The following is a 14,485-nucleotide window of genomic DNA, read 5'->3' on the forward strand; positions in this document are numbered from 1 at the left end:
AAATTTTTCGATTAAACTACATTTTTAAGTGTTTTATAAAAGAAATAATATATTTAAGACATTACTGTATATACTTAATTGATGGGTCAACTATTAGATTGTATTGTAAAATATTTGCTATTATTATTTTTCAAATTAATTTTAAAAATTTAAATTAACACTGATTATAAAAATTTAATTTAATATTAATAATCATATTTATTAATTAATTCTAAAAAAAGAAAAATTGAAATTACAATAGTATGTATTTATTGAAATGTCATTTTATTATATTGGACAATAAAAATTTTATTTATTTAAAGATAATATACTTACATGTGTGAGGGTATATATATATAGATCTAGGTGTTACTATTTTAATTCTATATATTCTGCATGAATATTGTTAACATTGTTATAAAACATTTCGAGGATAAGAATAGTCTGTTGCGAGACAAATGGTACGTATAATTTACCTCAAACGGTAAGCGAATGTGTCGGTAGATTGAACTACTACAGAGACGCGTAGTATACATCCGCGAAAGCATAGTACACTAAGGAAAGATAGTGTCGCATCGTAGCTAACGCGTTAAAGAGCTTCGTAACGGTACACCAGGAACACTATCCTTACCGGTAAAACGATATACATACTGAAACCAATAATAATTTAATTCTATGTTATTTCTACTCTTATTAAATTTTAAAAATAATAAAATGTCAAATCTATTAACTCCCAACTCGATTTAATGCACCCTACTTTTAAACAATTTGAATTAAATTATACTAAATTCATAAATACTATTTAGAATAAATTTTTATACAAATTTTAAATTTTTCGATTAAACTACATTTTTAAATTTTTTATAAAAGAAATAATATATTTAAGACATTACTGTATATACTTAATTGATGGGTCAACTATTAGATTGTATTGTAAAATATTTGCTATTATTATTTTTCAAATTAATTTTAAAAATTTAAATTAACACTGATTATAAAAATTTAATTTAATATTAATAATCAAACTTATTAATTAATTCTAAAAAAAGAAAAATTGAAATTACAATAGTATGTATTTATTGAAATGTCATTTTATTATGTTAGACAATAAAAATTTTATTTATTTAAATTTAATATACTTACGTGTGTGTGGGTATATATATATAGATCTAGGTGTTACTATTTTAATTCTATATATTCTGCTTGAAAATTGTTAACATTGTTATAAAACATTTCGAGGATAAGAATAATCTGTTGCGAGACAAATGGTACGTATAATTTAACTTAAACGGTAAGCGAATGTGTCGGTAAAATGAACTACTACAGAGACGCGTAGTAGACATCCGTGAAAGCATAGTACACTAAAGAAAGATAGTGTCGCATGGTAGCTAACGCGTTAAAGAGCTTCGTAACGGTACACAAGGAATACTTTCATTATATTTAGAGATGATTATATAAAAAAAATTGTTTTATTTTGCTAATATGTGTTTTACAAGATATATATATAACAATATAACAATTATAACATTATGACATTATAACAATTATAACAATTACAACAATTACACTTGTTTGGCTACTCTGTTAGTGCTGCTTCTCTCTCCTCTTCTTGCCAAATTGCATTCCATCTTCGTTTGTTGGCGGATCCTGTGATGCAAATAGTCGCAAACTAACACACACACAGCAATATGCGTGTCACTGTGCGCGGCCAAAACAGAGTTGTAACGCATAATATTACACACGCCTTTGGCATATGCACTGCTGAAAGACCCGGGTAAGGTGTGATTTGTTTCCCGTATATACATTCTACATTTGCGAACATTAGTGAGAAAACTAATCTCTTATAGGCCGCCCAGCGACGAGTCGATGTACTACAAACGCAAGAGGACTTGTTGTTTACTACATTAACCTCTTAGGTACGGTTGAATTTTGTGCGCGGCTGTTTGTCTGTACGGCAGAGTTTGACGCGAATTACGCGTAAAAGATACAACACTGCAATGTGTGATGGATGATACTGTTCTCCACTCAAGCACATTGGAACGAAGTTTTTGATAATTAAATTATTATTTTTCTTAAGGATATGATGCATACACTTTAACTTTAATAATTGAATTTAATAATGAATAATCCAATTGAGTGTGATATATTTTAAAGCAGAGTACGACACATAGACGACGCAAATTTCAAACTCATTGCGCGATAGTGTTTTTCAAATTGCTCTTCCTTTTTCTATTTCCGAACTACATTTTGAGGTTAAAGATTCTAAAGAAATTCAAGGGTACGGATCGACATGTTAGAAGGAGCATCTGATAATCTATTGTATATATATATTTCATCTGTTTTATATGTATACATATAGAAATATATATATAATATATATTATAGTCTAGTATAAAATCTTTCAAAAAGATTCTAACTATATTATTGTTCATTAATCTATTAATCTGTAAAAATTCTAATTTCGGTTTACTCGTATAATGTACGTTTACACATACTGAAACCAGGAATAACTGAATTCTATACTGATTCCACTTTTAATAAATTTAAAAAATAGCAGAAGATCAAATCTATTAACCCCAAACTAGATTTAATGCTCCCTACTTTTAAAGTATTTAAATTAAATTATTCTAAAGTCATAAATACTATTTAGAATAAATTTTTATACAAATTTTAAACTTCTCGAATGAATTAATTTTTTAAATTTTTTGTAAGAGAAATAATATATATAGGACATTAATATAAATATTTAATTGACAGAGCAACTATTAAATTCTATTATAAAATATTTAATATTAGCATTTTGCAAATTAATTTTAATAATTTAAATTAATATTAATTATTATTATCATTTGTATTAATTATTTCTCAAAAAAGTAAAAATGGAAATTACAATAGTATATATTTATTGAAATGTAATTTTATTAAATTGAAAAATAAAGATTTAATTTATTTAAATTTAACGCATGTACGTGAGTGTGTGTGTGTATATATATAGATCTAGGCATTACTATATTAATTCTATATATTCTGCATGAACATTGTTAACATTGTTATAAAACATTTCGAGGATAAGAATAGTCTGTTGCGAGACAAATGGTACGTATAATGTAACGCAAACGGTAAGCGAATGTGTCGGTAGATTGAAGTACTACAGAGACGCGTAGTAGACATCCGCGAAAGCATAGTACACTAAGCAAAGATAGTGTCGCATCGTAGCAAATGCGTTAAACAGCTTCGTAACGGTACACCAGGAACACTATCTTTACCGGTAGAAACGATACACATAGTGAAACCAATAATAATTTAATTCTATGCTGTTTCTACTCTTAATAAATTCTAATCGTAATAAAATATCAAATCTATTAACTCCCAACTAGATTTAATGCACCCTACTTTTAAACTATTTAAATTAAATCATACTAAATTCATAAATACTATTTAGAATAAATTTTTTTATAAGTTTTAAATTTTTCGATTAAACTACATTTTTAAATTTTTTATAAAAGAAATAATATATTTACGACATTACTGTATATACTTAATTGATAGGTCAACTATTAGATTGTATTGTAAAATATTTGCTATTATTACTTTTCAAATTAATTTTAAAAATTTAAATCTACACTGATTATAAAAATTTACTTTATTATTAATAATCATTTTCATTATTTAATTCTAAAAAAAGAAAAATTGAAATTACAATAGTATATATTTATTGAAATGTAATTTTATTAAATTGAACAATAAAAATTTTATTTATTTAAATTGAATATATATACGTGTGTGTGTATATATATATATATATAGATCTAGGTGTTACTATTTTAATTCTATATATTCTGCATGAATATTGTTAACATTGTTATAAAACATTTCGAGGATAAGAATAGTCTGTTGCGAGACAAATGGTACGCATAATTTACCTCAAACGGTAAGCGAATGTGTCGGTAAAATGAACTACCACAGAGATGCGTAGTAGACATCCGGTACACCAGGAACACTATCCTTACCGGTAAAAACGATATACATACTGAAACCAATAATAATTTAATTCTATGTTATTTCTACTCTTATTAAATTTTAAAAATAATAAAATGTCAAATCTATTAACTCCCAACTAGATTTAATGCACCCTACTTTTAAACAATTTGAATTAAATTATACTAAATTCATAAATACTATTTAGAATAAATTTTTATACAAATTTTAAATTTTTCGATTAAACTACATTTTTAAGTGTTTTATAAAAGAAATAATATATTTAAGACATTACTGTATATACTTAATTGATGGGTCAACTATTAGATTGTATTGTAAAATATTTGCTATTATTATTTTTCAAATTAATTTTAAAAATTTAAATTAACACTGATTATAAAAATTTAATTTAATATTAATAATCATATTTATTAATTAATTCTAAAAAAAGAAAAATTGAAATTACAATAGTATGTATTTATTGAAATGTCATTTTATTATATTGGACAATAAAAATTTTATTTATTTAAAGATAATATACTTACATGTGTGAGGGTATATATATATAGATCTAGGTGTTACTATTTTAATTCTATATATTCTGCATGAATATTGTTAACATTGTTATAAAACATTTCGAGGATAAGAATAGTCTGTTGCGAGACAAATGGTACGTATAATTTACCTCAAACGGTAAGCGAATGTGTCGGTAGATTGAACTACTACAGAGACGCGTAGTATACATCCGCGAAAGCATAGTACACTAAGGAAAGATAGTGTCGCATCGTAGCTAACGCGTTAAAGAGCTTCGTAACGGTACACAAGGAATACTTTCATTATATTTAGAGATGATTATATAAAAAAAATTGTTTTATTTTGCTAATATGTGTTTTACAAGATATATATATAACAATATAACAATTATAACATTATGACATTATAACAATTATAACAATTACAACAATTACACTTGTTTGGCTACTCTGTTAGTGCTGCTTCTCTCTCCTCTTCTTGCCAAATTGCATTCCATCTTCGTTTGTTGGCGGATCCTGTGATGCAAATAGTCGCAAACTAACACACACACAGCAATATGCGTGTCACTGTGCGCGGCCAAAACAGAGTTGTAACGCATAATATTACACACGCCTTTGGCATATGCACTGCTGAAAGACCCGGGTAAGGTGTGATTTGTTTCCCGTATATACATTCTACATTTGCGAACATTAGTGAGAAAACTAATCTCTTATAGGCCGCCCAGCGACGAGTCGATGTACTACAAACGCAAGAGGACTTGTTGTTTACTACATTAACCTCTTAGGTACGGTTGAATTTTGTGCGCGGCTGTTTGTCTGTACGGCAGAGTTTGACGCGAATTACGCGTAAAAGATACAACACTGCAATGTGTGATGGATGATACTGTTCTCCACTCAAGCACATTGGAACGAAGTTTTTGATAATTAAATTATTATTTTTCTTAAGGATATGATGCATATACTTTAACTTTAATAATTGAATTTAATAATGAATAATCCAATTGAGTGTGATATATTTTAAAGCAGAGTACGATACATAGACGACGCAAATTTCAAACTCATTGCGCGATAGTGTTTTTCAAATTGCTCTTCCTTTTTCTATTTCCGAACTACATTTTGAGGTTAAAGATTCTAAAGAAATTCAAGGGTACGGATCGACATGTTAGAAGGAGCATCTGATAATCTATTGTATATATATATTTCATCTGTTTTATATGTATACATATAGAAATATATATATAATATATATTATAGTCTAGTATAAAATCTTTCAAAAAGATTCTAACTATATTATTGTTCATTAATCTATCAATCTGTAAAAATTCTAATTTCGGTTTACTCGTATAATGTACGTTTACACATACTGAAACCAGGAATAACTGAATTCTATACTGATTCCACTTTTAATAAATTTAAAAAATAGCAGAAGATCAAATCTATTAACCCCAAACTAGATTTAATGCTCCCTACTTTTAAAGTATTTAAATTAAATTATTCTAAAGTCATAAATACTATTTAGAATAAATTTTTATACAAATTTTAAACTTCTCGAATGAATTAATTTTTTAAATTTTTTGTAAGAGAAATAATATATATAGGACATTAATATAAATATTTAATTGACAGAGCAACTATTAAATTCTATTATAAAATATTTAATATTAGCATTTTGCAAATTAATTTTAAAAATTTAAATTAATATTAATTATTATTATCATTTGTATTAATTATTTCTCAAAAAAGTAAAAATGGAAATTACAATAGTATATATTTATTGAAATGTAATTTTATTAAATTGAAAAATAAAGATTTAATTTATTTAAATTTAACGCATGTACGTGAGTGTGTGTGTGTATATATATAGATCTAGGCATTACTATATTAATTCTATATATTCTGCATGAGTATTGTTAACATTGTTATAAAACATTTCGAGGATAAGAATAGTCTGTTGCGAGACAAATGGTACGCATAATTTACCTCAAACGGTAAGCGAATGTGTCGGTAAAATGAACTACCACAGAGATGCGTAGTAGACATCCGGTACACCAGGAACACTATCCTTACCGGTAAAAACGATATACATACTGAAACCAATAATAATTTAATTCTATGTTATTTCTACTCTTATTAAATTTTAAAAATAATCAAATGTCAAATCTATTAACTCCCAACTAGATTTAATGCACCCTACTTTTAAACAATTTGAATTAAATTATACTAAATTCATAAATACTATTTAGAATAAATTTTTATACAAATTTTAAATTTTTCGATTAAACTACATTTTTAAGTGTTTTATAAAAGAAATAATATATTTAAGACATTACTGTATATACTTAATTGATGGGTCAACTATTAGATTGTATTGTAAAATATTTGCTATTATTATTTTTCAAATTAATTTTAAAAATTTAAATTAACACTGATTATAAAAATTTAATTTAATATTAATAATCATATTTATTAATTAATTCTAAAAAAAGAAAAATTGAAATTACAATAGTATGTATTTATTGAAATGTCATTTTATTATATTGGACAATAAAAATTTTATTTATTTAAAGATAATATACTTACATGTGTGAGGGTATATATATATAGATCTAGGTGTTACTATTTTAATTCTATATATTCTGCATGAATATTGTTAACATTGTTATAAAACATTTCGAGGATAAGAATAGTCTGTTGCGAGACAAATGGTACGTATAATTTACCTCAAACGGTAAGCGAATGTGTCGGTAGATTGAACTACTACAGAGACGCGTAGTATACATCCGCGAAAGCATAGTACACTAAGGAAAGATAGTGTCGCATCGTAGCTAACGCGTTAAAGAGCTTCGTAACGGTACACCAGGAACACTATCTTTACCGGTAGAAACAACACACATACTGAAACCAATAATAATTTAATTCTATGTTATTTCTACTCTTATTAAATTTTAAAAATAATAAAATGTCAAATCTATTAACTCCCAACTAGATTTAATGCACCCTACTTTTAAACTATTTGTATTAAATTATACTAAATTCATAAATACTATTTAGAATAAATTTTTATACAAATTTTAAATTTTTCGATTAAACTACATTTTTAAGTGTTTTATAAAAGAAATAATATATTTAAGACATTACTGTATATACTTAATTGATGGGTCAACTATTATATATATATCTATATATATATAGATCTAGGTGATACTATTTTAATTCTATATATTCTGCATGAATATTGTTAACATTGTTATAAAACATTTCGAGGATAAGAATAGTCTGTTGCGAGACAAACGGTACGTATAATTTACCTCAAACGGTAAGCGAATGTGTCGGTAGATTGAACTACTACAGAGACGCGTAGTATACATCCCCGAAAGCATAGTACACTAAGGAAAGATAGTGTCGCATCGTAGCTAACGCGTTAAAGAGCTTCGTAACGGTACACCAGGAACACTATCCTTACCGGTAAAAACGATATACATACTGAAACCAATAATAATTTAATTCTATGTTATTTCTACTCTTATTAAATTTTAAAAATAATAAAATGTCAAATCTATTAACTCCCAACTCGATTTAATGCACCCTACTTTTAAACTATTTGAATTAAATTATACTAAATTCATAAATACTATTTAGAATAAATTTTTAAACAAATTTTAAATTTTTCGATTAAACTACATTTTTAAGTGTTTTATAAAAGAAATAATATATTTAAGACATTACTGTATATACTTAATTGATGGGTCAACTATTAGATTGTATTGTAAAATATTTGCTATTATTATTTCTCAAATTAATTTAAAAAATTTAAATCTACACTGATTATAAAAATTTAATTTAATATTAATAAACATTTTTATTAATTAATTCTTAAAAAAGTAAAATTCAAATTACAATAGTATATATTTATTGAAATGTCATTTTATTATATTGGACAATCAAAATTTAATTTATTTAAATTTAATATACTTACGTGTGTGTGGGTATATATATATAGATCTAGGTGTTACTATTTTAATTCTATATATTCTGCTTGAAAATTGTTAACATTGTTATAAAACATTTCGAGGATAAGAATAATCTGTTGCGAGACAAATGGTACGTATAATTTAACTTAAACGGTAAGCGAATGTGTCGGTAAAATGAACTACTACAGAGACGCGTAGTAGACATCCGTGAAAGCATAGTACACTAAAGAAAGATAGTGCCGCATGGTAGCTAACGCGTTAAAGAGCTTCGTAACGGTACACAAGGAATACTTTCATTATATTTAGAGATGATTATATAAAAAAAATTGTTTTATTTTGCTAATATGTGTTTTACAATATATATATATAACAATATAACAATTATAACATTATGACATTATAACAATTATAACAATTACAACAATTACACTTGTTTGGCTACTCTGTTAGTGCTGCTTCTCTCTCCTCTTCTTGCCAAATTGCATTCCATCTTCGTTTGTTGGCGGATCCTGTGATGCAAATAGTCGCAAACTAACACACACACAGCAATATGCGTGTCACTGTGCGCGGCCAAAACAGAGTTGTAACGCATAATATTACACACGCCTTTGGCATATGCACTGCTGAAAGACCCGGGTAAGGTGTGATTTGTTTCCCGTATATACATTCTACATTTGCGAACATTAGTGAGAAAACTAATCTCTTATAGGCCGCCCAGCGACGAGTCGATGTACTACAAACGCAAGAGGACTTGTTGTTTACTACATTAACCTCTTAGGTACGGTTGAATTTTGTGCGCGGCTGTTTGTCTGTACGGCAGAGTTTGACGCGAATTACGCGTAAAAGATACAACACTGCAATGTGTGATGGATGATACTGTTCTCCACTCAAGCACATTGGAACGAAGTTTTTGATAATTAAATTATTATTTTTCTTAAGGATATGATGCATATACTTTAACTTTAATAATTGAATTTAATAATGAATAATCCAATTGAGTGTGATATATTTTAAAGCAGAGTACGATACATAGACGACGCAAATTTCAAACTCATTGCGCGATAGTGTTTTTCAAATTGCTCTTCCTTTTTCTATTTCCGAACTACATTTTGAGGTTAAAGATTCTAAAGAAATTCAAGGGTACGGATCGACATGTTAGAAGGAGCATCTGATAATCTATTGTATATATATATTTCATCTGTTTTATATGTATACATATAGAAATATATATATAATATATATTATAGTCTAGTATAAAATCTTTCAAAAAGATTCTAACTATATTATTGTTCATTAATCTATCAATCTGTAAAAATTCTAATTTCGGTTTACTCGTATAATGTACGTTTACACATACTGAAACCAGGAATAACTGAATTCTATACTGATTCCACTTTTAATAAATTTAAAAAATAGCAGAAGATCAAATCTATTAACCCCAAACTAGATTTAATGCTCCCTACTTTTAAAGTATTTAAATTAAATTATTCTAAAGTCATAAATACTATTTAGAATAAATTTTTATACAAATTTTAAACTTCTCGAATGAATTAATTTTTTAAATTTTTTGTAAGAGAAATAATATATATAGGACATTAATATAAATATTTAATTGACAGAGCAACTATTAAATTCTATTATAAAATATTTAATATTAGCATTTTGCAAATTAATTTTAATAATTTAAATTAATATTAATTATTATTATCATTTGTATTAATTATTTCTCAAAAAAGTAAAAATGGAAATTACAATAGTATATATTTATTGAAATGTAATTTTATTAAATTGAAAAATAAAGATTTAATTTATTTAAATTTAACGCATGTACGTGAGTGTGTGTGTGTATATATATAGATCTAGGCATTACTATATTAATTCTATATATTCTGCATGAACATTGTTAACATTGTTATAAAACATTTCGAGGATAAGAATAGTCTGTTGCGAGACAAATGGTACGTATAATTTACCTCAAACGGTAAGCGAATGTGTCGGTAGATTGAACTACTACAGAGACGCGTAGTATACATCCGCGAAAGCATAGTACACTAAGGAAAGATAGTGTCGCATCGTAGCTAACGCGTTAAAGAGCTTCGTAACGGTACACCAGGAACACTATCCTTACCGGTAAAACGATATACATACTGAAACCAATAATAATTTAATTCTATGTTATTTCTACTCTTATTAAATTTTAAAAATAATAAAATGTCAAATCTATTAACTCCCAACTCGATTTAATGCACCCTACTTTTAAACAATTTGAATTAAATTATACTAAATTCATAAATACTATTTAGAATAAATTTTTATACAAATTTTAAATTTTTCGATTAAACTACATTTTTAAATTTTTTATAAAAGAAATAATATATTTAAGACATTACTGTATATACTTAATTGATGGGTCAACTATTAGATTGTATTGTAAAATATTTGCTATTATTATTTTTCAAATTAATTTTAAAAATTTAAATTAACACTGATTATAAAAATTTAATTTAATATTAATAATCAAACTTATTAATTAATTCTAAAAAAAGAAAAATTGAAATTACAATAGTATGTATTTATTGAAATGTCATTTTATTATATTAGACAATAAAAATTTTATTTATTTAAATTTAATATACTTACGTGTGTGTGGGTATATATATATAGATCTAGGTGTTACTATTTTAATTCTATATATTCTGCTTGAAAATTGTTAACATTGTTATAAAACATTTCGAGGATAAGAATAATCTGTTGCGAGACAAATGGTACGTATAATTTAACTTAAACGGTAAGCGAATGTGTCGGTAAAATGAACTACTACAGAGACGCGTAGTAGACATCCGTGAAAGCATAGTACACTAAAGAAAGATAGTGTCGCATGGTAGCTAACGCGTTAAAGAGCTTCGTAACGGTACACAAGGAATACTTTCATTATATTTAGAGATGATTATATAAAAAAAATTGTTTTATTTTGCTAATATGTGTTTTACAATATATATATATAACAATATAACAATTATAACATTATGACATTATAACAATTATAACAATTACAACAATTACACTTGTTTGGCTACTCTGTTAGTGCTGCTTCTCTCTCCTCTTCTTGCCAAATTGCATTCCATCTTCGTTTGTTGGCGGATCCTGTGATGCAAATAGTCGCAAACTAACACACACACAGCAATATGCGTGTCACTGTGCGCGGCCAAAACAGAGTTGTAACGCATAATATTACACACGCCTTTGGCATATGCACTGCTGAAAGACCCGGGTAAGGTGTGATTTGTTTCCCGTATATACATTCTACATTTGCGAACATTAGTGAGAAAACTAATCTCTTATAGGCCGCCCAGCGACGAGTCGATGTACTACAAACGCAAGAGGACTTGTTGTTTACTACATTAACCTCTTAGGTACGGTTGAATTTTGTGCGCGGCTGTTTGTCTGTACGGCAGAGTTTGACGCGAATTACGCGTAAAAGATACAACACTGCAATGTGTGATGGATGATACTGTTCTCCACTCAAGCACATTGGAACGAAGTTTTTGATAATTAAATTATTATTTTTCTTAAGGATATGATGCATACACTTTAACTTTAATAATTGAATTTAATAATGAATAATCCAATTGAGTGTGATATATTTTAAAGCAGAGTACGACACATAGACGACGCAAATTTCAAACTCATTGCGCGATAGTGTTTTTCAAATTGCTCTTCCTTTTTCTATTTCCGAACTACATTTTGAGGTTAAAGATTCTAAAGAAATTCAAGGGTACGGATCGACATGTTAGAAGGAGCATCTGATAATCTATTGTATATATATATTTCATCTGTTTTATATGTATACATATAGAAATATATATATAATATATATTATAGTCTAGTATAAAATCTTTCAAAAAGATTCTAACTATATTATTGTTCATTAATCTATCAATCTGTAAAAATTCTAATTTCGGTTTACTCGTATAATGTACGTTTACACATACTGAAACCAGGAATAACTGAATTCTATACTGATTCCACTTTTAATAAATTTAAAAAATAGCAGAAGATCAAATCTATTAACCCCAAACTAGATTTAATGCTCCCTACTTTTAAAGTATTTAAATTAAATTATTCTAAAGTCATAAATACTATTTAGAATAAATTTTTATACAAATTTTAAACTTCTCGAATGAATTAATTTTTTAAATTTTTTGTAAGAGAAATAATATATATAGGACATTAATATAAATATTTAATTGACAGAGCAACTATTAAATTCTATTATAAAATATTTAATATTAGCATTTTGCAAATTAATTTTAATAATTTAAATTAATATTAATTATTATTATCATTTGTATTAATTATTTCTCAAAAAAGTAAAAATGGAAATTACAATAGTATATATTTATTGAAATGTAATTTTATTAAATTGAAAAATAAAGATTTAATTTATTTAAATTTAACGCATGTACGTGAGTGTGTGTGTGTATATATATAGATCTAGGCATTACTATATTAATTCTATATATTCTGCATGAACATTGTTAACATTGTTATAAAACATTTCGAGGATAAGAATAGTCTGTTGCGAGACAAATGGTACGTATAATGTAACGCAAACGGTAAGCGAATGTGTCGGTAGATTGAAGTACTACAGAGACGCGTAGTAGACATCCGCGAAAGCATAGTACACTAAGCAAAGATAGTGTCGCATCGTAGCAAATGCGTTAAACAGCTTCGTAACGGTACACCAGGAACACTATCTTTACCGGTAGAAACGATACACATAGTGAAACCAATAATAATTTAATTCTATGCTGTTTCTACTCTTAATAAATTCTAATCGTAATAAAATATCAAATCTATTAACTCCCAACTAGATTTAATGCACCCTACTTTTAAACTATTTAAATTAAATCATACTAAATTCATAAATACTATTTAGAATAAATTTTTTTATAAGTTTTAAATTTTTCGATTAAACTACATTTTTAAATTTTTTATAAAAGAAATAATATATTTACGACATTACTGTATATACTTAATTGATAGGTCAACTATTAGATTGTATTGTAAAATATTTGCTATTATTACTTTTCAAATTAATTTTAAAAATTTAAATCTACACTGATTATAAAAATTTACTTTATTATTAATAATCATTTTCATTATTTAATTCTAAAAAAAGAAAAATTGAAATTACAATAGTATATATTTATTGAAATGTAATTTTATTAAATTGAACAATAAAAATTTTATTTATTTAAATTGAATATATATACGTGTGTGTGTATATATATATATATATAGATCTAGGTGTTACTATTTTAATTCTATATATTCTGCATGAATATTGTTAACATTGTTATAAAACATTTCGAGGATAAGAATAGTCTGTTGCGAGACAAATGGTACGCATAATTTACCTCAAACGGTAAGCGAATGTGTCGGTAAAATGAACTACCACAGAGATGCGTAGTAGACATCCGGTACACCAGGAACACTATCCTTACCGGTAAAAACGATATACATACTGAAACCAATAATAATTTAATTCTATGTTATTTCTACTCTTATTAAATTTTAAAAATAATAAAATGTCAAATCTATTAACTCCCAACTAGATTTAATGCACCCTACTTTTAAACAATTTGAATTAAATTATACTAAATTCATAAATACTATTTAGAATAAATTTTTATACAAATTTTAAATTTTTCGATTAAACTACATTTTTAAGTGTTTTATAAAAGAAATAATATATTTAAGACATTACTGTATATACTTAATTGATGGGTCAACTATTAGATTGTATTGTAAAATATTTGCTATTATTATTTTTCAAATTAATTTTAAAAATTTAAATTAACACTGATTATAAAAATTTAATTTAATATTAATAATCATATTTATTAATTAATTCTAAAAAAAGAAAAATTGAAATTACAATAGTATGTATTTATTGAAATGTCATTTTATTATATTGGACAATAAAAATTTTATTTATTTAAAGATAATATACTTACATGT

The sequence above is a fragment of the Bombus affinis genome, unplaced genomic scaffold (assembly GCF_024516045.1).
Source record: "Bombus affinis isolate iyBomAffi1 unplaced genomic scaffold, iyBomAffi1.2 ctg00000083.1, whole genome shotgun sequence".
Lineage (NCBI taxonomy): Eukaryota > Metazoa > Arthropoda > Insecta > Hymenoptera > Apidae > Bombus > Bombus affinis.